This window comes from Coenobita brevimanus, chromosome 17 (assembly GCF_032717465.1).
Source record: "Coenobita brevimanus isolate Jiangsu-jjx chromosome 17, ASM3271746v2, whole genome shotgun sequence".
Taxonomy (NCBI): Eukaryota; Metazoa; Arthropoda; class Malacostraca; order Decapoda; family Coenobitidae; genus Coenobita; species Coenobita brevimanus.
Genome location: NC_136970.1, coordinates 18,192,824 through 18,199,991, shown reverse-complemented (window position 1 = coordinate 18,199,991; position 7,168 = coordinate 18,192,824). Strand labels below are relative to the sequence as shown.

Here is a 7,168-nt window from a genome sequence, read left to right as displayed (position 1 = left end):
GAGTGGAAGCGTGAGTGAAAGAGAGCGGTGGGTGAAAAGGAGTGGAATTTGATTGTTGATGGTGTGGAAAATAGTAAATGGGCGTGCATGTGTAAGTACGTGACGGATGATGGGTGAGAGTGTAGCACGAAACTGTGAGATATGGGAAGGTGATGATGAGGATGATGTTTATGGTGGTGGTGATCGTGATATTGCAACACCCTTGATTTTTATCCTCACCGATTAACACCAGTGTAACGGTAAGAATTTACTATCCCCACCGTTATTGTTCATCCAGTGTAATGCCAGAGATTTTATCCCACCGGTATTCTTCAATCAGTGTAATGACGGGTATTTATAATCTTACCTGTTGTGGGTACTGATCAACTCATCCATGGATAATACAGGTGGTACTCGACTTAGTATAGTAGATGATAATAATTTAAGAAATATTTTTGGTAGCGTTTGTATTTTTTTTTTTTTTTTGGCCGAGCTTAGATTTAGTCAATACCACAGGTGGTCGTCGTTCCCTCAGCGAAGGAATCTTGAATTGGAAGGGGAGTGAATTAGGCTTGAGAACATGATTCCCTTGATTAGGTACACTAAGAAAATAAGAAAAGAAAATGATAGGTGGTAATAGGAGGCTTCGTAGGACGTCTTCCTTAGCGGTTTATTCTGCATACTACACCTCAATATCCTCATATAGTCTGTATTTTGTATTTTAAGTATAGCGATATTAGAATGATATATATATAGTAGGTAAAAGAATGTTAAGGTGTGACAAACAAAATAAATTGCGTAGGAAGCAGCGGTACTGTCTTTGCTGACAACAAGGATACGAATCTGCCTTTGACTCGCCCTCTTTAGAAGTACTTACGTGATGAGCCCCTACACACACACACACACACACACACACACACACACACACGCACATGCACGATATGACTGCATGTGAAAAAGCATTAAAAAATTATGCAACCTGAAAGAGACAGATACAATTACGTGCTGGAGGTGGGGCTGGAGCTAGCTGTTTGGCTAGAGTAGCAGTGACTCGAAAAAGTTCAGGGAGTTTTTTCCCCTCCTGACATTCAGAGGGCTCTCGCTCCATGCTAAAGGACCTTTGTATGCAGCATATTAGGTGTGTAATGCTGTATGGGAGTGAGACCTGGACGGTAAAGGAAGAGGACATTCGTAGACTCAAACGTACCGGAATGACAGTGATTAGGTGGATGTGCAGTGCATTCTTGAATGCAAGACTTTTTTTTTTTTTTGATAATGACTGGAGGAAGGAAAAACAATGGGAAAAAAAATAAATCCATGTGCCTAAAGGCATCCTCCATTCATAAAATACTTATAACAATTGGATTTAAAATCGAAAGAATTAAATGTATGTGGGAAGCAACTCCCAGGAAGTGAATTCCAGAGAGTAGTAGTTCTGGGGATAAATGAATTTTGATAAGCAGAGGTTCTGCATTGTGGGGGAGAGAGTGTGAGTTCATGGGCGCTCCTAGCTGCCCGAGTATTTCGGGAGAAAACGTGAAGGGGAGGCACAATTGAAGCCAGTTCGTTAGAGCACTTGTGGTAAAAATATCGATAAAATAGTGCTAAAGAAGCAACATCTCGACGTACTGATAACGGAGGAAGGTTCTGCGTTATGGCAGGATTATTGATTAATCTAATGGCTTAATTTGAATTTTGTCCAACTGCCTCAATGCACCCGCTCCACATCCACTCCACAGTGGTGAACAGTATTCGATCTGAGAACGCACATGACTTTTGTATATTGTGGCCATTTGCTCGTCAATGAAGAACTCACGAACTCTGTACATAAGTCCCAGTTTTTTAGAAGCATTTTTAACAAGGGATTTAACTTAAGCTGTCCAGCTTAGGTTGGGGTTAGAGTAGCACCTAGGATATCAATTCCCACCGTCACTAACTCAAGAATTGCCATTGATCGCCAGCTAGTTCAATATGGAAGTCGGGCTACTCTTGCAGAGACAACAGAAATCGCATATCTTTAAAAATCTCTCCCGTGATATTTAATGATATACCGTACGTAAGCTCTTCATGATACTATTCTTTAGTAGTTATACTAATTTCCTAGTTATGCTTTAATGTGGTAAATGCAGGAAAACGTTACTATAGAAGCCGTGAAACCACACCGGGTGTGACAGCATTCATCACATATTTACAAGTCTCAAGGTGCAAATTTTGTTTAAAACCCATATTTTTTAGTTTTCTAAAAGAACAATGCTTCATCTCCAAAATGCTGAAGAAAATCTACAAAGTTTTTCATATGAAAATTGTACAATGTTTCAAGCCGAAATCGTGCAGAGGCGAGACCTCCGGCCGAAATCCGACAATGCAGAGGGCTCCAAAATACCGTACAAAAAGTCAAAACAACACGCCAGTGGTGTACCCTGAACAGGGTATTCCTCTAGACTTCAGGAAATACTTCAGTCTAGGCACTGTCCATTTTTTTCTGTAACGGTTTTCTATGATCTTTGTACAGCAGGTCCAGCGGGGCAGTAGACACACGTGAGTTTGTTATTATTTATAATCCTAACGTACGATCTTCAGCCGTATCGTGCTAATATTTCTTAATAGAGAATCGTTATATGTTTCCCATAACACTGTTTATTTTTGTTTGATTGACAAATACATGAAATGGATGTAAAATAAAGCATATCGATATTTAAGGAAGGAAAGAATAATAACCGTCCCCAAACCGAGGCGGTAGACTCAGCCCACCATTTTATTTATTTTCTTTGACTATAATACAGTCTCTCTTCCTTGTAGCACTGACTAAAATAATGCTGTTATAATATCTCCCTCCATTTTAATGACACAGAGGGCACATAAAATGAACGGAGTGTAGTAGACCGACTTTGATGTCGAAAATTAAATAATCTGGTGAAGAGTGGCAGTTTTTCCTTAGTGACATCGGGAATTGGGGGGGTTAAGTTTACGATGGAGGAGTTGAGGGGAAGGATGGGACTGGAGTGTTTTGGTGTTGTGATGAGGAGGGGTAGACTGAGATGGTCGGGGCATGTGGAGAGGATGGGGGATGACAATTGCGTACAGAAAGTGAGAAGAGTGAATGGGGATGGGGTTGCGAGAGGCAGACCAAAAAAGACTTAGAACGAAGTCATAGAGTATGATCTCAAGGATGGGGGACTGAACTGGGAGGCTGAAAGAGATCAAGCAGCATGGGAAGCCACAATCTGATGACCAAGGCGGATACATGCAAGCATGTTGATGCCTTTATAAACGAAGTGCAACAATAGAGAGATTAATAGCAAACTTTGAGTTCTGTATATGCTGGAAGAAAGGAGTTAGAAAATAGTACACACTAAGAGAGAGAGAGAGAGAGAGAGAGAGAGCACTTTACCTGTAGATGATGTTGCCTTGCGTAATTAACCATGGTGTTATTGTGGTACCAGAAGATATAGACGGGCGGGACGGGGGCGTTTCTCACCCAGCATTCTAAGGAGAGGTGGGAGCCTTCCTCAATGTGGATTTCACTTGGACCTCCTTCCACTGTCTCCGCCTCTGTGGGGGGGTAGAAGGGGATAGATAGATGGATGGATGGATAGATTGATAGACAGACAGATAGACAGATAGATAGATATAGGTAGATAATTATAAACATGACTAGATTAAAGGTAGATACTAAGATACACAGATAGATTGCTAGAGACAGATGGATAGATGGATGGATGGATAGATAGGTAGGCAGATAAATAATACGTAGATAGACATATAAATTCGTTTTTCGTTCAGATATAATAAACAGCAATAAGATTTTCGTACTTATAGTGATAAGAGTGAATAGATGGATAGACAGAGAATCAGTATTCATACACAAAAATGGATACTAACAGGAAATTAGATAATAGTTGATATAGACAGGCAAGAGGTAAATGATTGGACGGAGAGAGAGAGAGACTTGCCTATTTATATTTATATATTCATATTTATGTGCATGCACACATGCATACAATTTTTTTTTTTTTTTCGGCCTACCAACTATTGGGGCCGAAGCCCCTGGTTATTAAGGCCATATATATATATATATATATATATATATATATATATATATATATATATATATATATATATATATATACACACACGCACTTCCATGCATACATACAGACACACTTTCATGCAAACGTACATATATATATAATAATTTTAATTTTATTTATTTTTTCGTATTTTTAATTTTTAAAATTTTTTCTTGGTTTTATATTTTTTATACTTTATATTATAAAGAAAAACTAATCTAAAGATCCTAAAACTAATCACCTAACAGAGAAATCGCTAACCTATACTAAATCCTACAGAGACGAAAAGCTAGACCTACACTAACGGTAAAAATACCTCGACTAACAGAACACCATCGACTGCAGATATGTAATGCCTTTCTACATGACATACCTGCACTCATCACCTGGTGACTGTCAGTCGAGGCACAACCTAATATAGGGGACATCAATATATGAAAGGGAACCAGGCGAGTCAGGAACATTTCCATATACGTCAGCTGTCGTCCCTAATTAGAATAACTTAAGCAAGATAATATAATGTATTTACATAATTTGCACAAAAAGTGAAGAACATCGCCCAGCAGACCACCATCGACTGCAAGTGCCCAATACCTTCCTATATTGCACACTTGCACTCATCAGCTGGTGACTGTCAGGCGAGGAACTTGGCTTAATATAGGGGACATCTATATTAGAAATAGATCGGTGGGAGGAGGAACTATTTCAAATATGTCAACTGTCAACCCTAATTAATATTACATTATATACATATATACCGTTGATAAAAACCATAACCAAATAGGAAAAAAGTCACATCACTCTGATCAGTGCGGTCTCTCTCAAGAAAGCCATCAATTTATCAGTCATAACAATGTCCCCATCACCCAGGATGGTGGAAAGGGAGAAGGGGACGTCTACTGCGCCGCAGTAATTTATAAGTGAAGCACGTTCACGAATAAATCGCCGACAGCGCAGGATGATATGACTGATAGATAACACCGCATTACAGATGTCACAGTGCGGTGGGAAGCGTCTTTCCATATATGGTTTTATGTGGGTTAAAATGGTGGCACTGAGCCGTAACCGTGCCAACACTTTTTCTTCTAGGAAACTGGGACGGTTGGCAGTGTCCCAGTCGCCCAGGTACGGCTTACAAGTTGGAATATTTAGTCTGTCCACTGACCTTGCCACAGAAGATTTATTGATTTCTTTCCGAGAGATAGACTCGACCGTAGATCACGAGGAACGTCCCAAGTCTCCTCGAGCTCTACAGCCGACTTTGCAAGTAAGTCAGCTTGCTCATTGCCGTAGATACGACAATGACCAGGCACCCAGATCAGCGTGAATGACTTGTTGCATGAATGCAACTTATTAACGATGTGGTCCTGGATCTCGTGAGAGTCCATAGTACATGATGCAATTGCCTGAAGGGCTGATTTTGAATCTAAAAATATGACAAATGAGTCATGCCTAGAAATGAGAGCATAGTCTATGGCTTTGTCAATAGCAAAAAGTTCAGAGGTAAACACAGATGTATGAGTTGGCAACCGACACCTAAGTGCACATTCAGTTGACCACACACTGGCACCCACACATTCACTCGACTTGGAGCCGTCGGTGTACAATTGATGGGACCCCAAGTGACGAACAATGATGTTACGAAACAAGTGGTGGACCTCCGCCTCTGGTGCCTTGGCCTTTGGTGCTGGGAGCCATGAGACATCTACTGTAAAGCCGGGTGGCTCCCAAGGCGCTATCTTTTTAAACACCAACTTGTCACAGTGACTGGGGTCCACACCAAGCTCCTGAGTCAGTAAGTGGAGGTGAACGGTAAGTGGCCGACGCACCCCCCGCAGAAGGTGGTGGTATTGACGTAGGAGGGTACAGGCCACATTGCCGATATTACTTTTCCTTAATGTCCTTATGCCGTAGGACAAGGCCAGGTGGTCACGGCGAATACGGAGGGGAGGCACATTCGCCTCCACTTCCATACGAGTCACATGGGTTAACCGGACGGCTCCAAGACACATTTGCAAACATTTATTCTGTAACACATCCAATCATATCAGCGTGGCATCAGATGCCGAGCCATACACCTGTGCGCCATTGTCTAGCTTCGATCGAATAAGGGACTTTTCATTCATTCATTCATTGCCAGACGCCATGTATCCCAGACGGGGTGGCCAATTGCTTAGAGTTAATTGTTTAACAGGGAGAGGCACTAATCCTCCACCAACCCCACTTGACACGTAGGGATGCCAACAGCATCTGGTGTTCCCAGGCGGTCACCCATCCAAGTACTAACCAGACCCAACGTTGCTTAACTTCGCTGATCGAACGGGAAGCAGTGTACTCAACGTGGTATGCCCGGGACTTATACACCATTAATAAAGATTTTCTGTCGGCACCCCAGGCAGTACCCGCTAGGTACTTGAGGACATTTAATGGTTTATCACAACGAGCAAGCAAAGTATTAACATGAAGTTTAAAATTCATTCTACGATCAAAATGTATTCCTAAAAATTTTACAGAATTTTGAAAAGGTACCACCTGATTATCCAAAGTTAAGCACAAATTAGGTACGTTACGATTAGTGAAGACTATAGCGGCACACTTACGTACGGAAAACTTAAATCCCCACTGCAAGGCCCATTGGTGGACGGAGTCAAGGGATGCTTGAATCCGCCCAGCAGAAAATTGTGCATTACGGGAAGAGTGCCATATTGCACAATCGTCAGCATAGAGCGAGTATTTAAGATTCCTCGGGATGGGAGCTGATGACAGAATATCATTGATCATAATACTAAATAAAGCAGGACTAAAGCACACTTCCCTGTGGCACACCGTTTTCCTGGATAAATATATCCGATGTTATGTTACGGGGCAATTTGACAGAGAAAGTTCTGTCCCTTAAGAAATTTGAAATAAAAACAGGCAACTTTCCTCTTAAATTATAAGCATAGAGCTTCATTAGTATACCGTGTCACCATGTCATGTCATAGGCTTTATGAATGTCCAAGAACACCGCTATCATGAATTCTTTATTGGCAAATGCTCTGCAATACAATGCTCCAAATTCATTAAATGATCTAGTAAACTTCTGTATTTACGGAAGCCACATTGTTGATCATTTAACA

The 7,168-nt window shown here is 41.1% G+C and overlaps 1 pseudogene; it reads right to left on the bottom strand.

Moving 5' to 3' along the window:
* Positions 1-6,287: 6,287 nt before the first annotated feature.
* Positions 6,288-6,405, bottom strand: LOC145391326 (5S ribosomal RNA; annotated as a pseudogene).
* Positions 6,406-7,168: the final 763 nt, after the last annotated feature.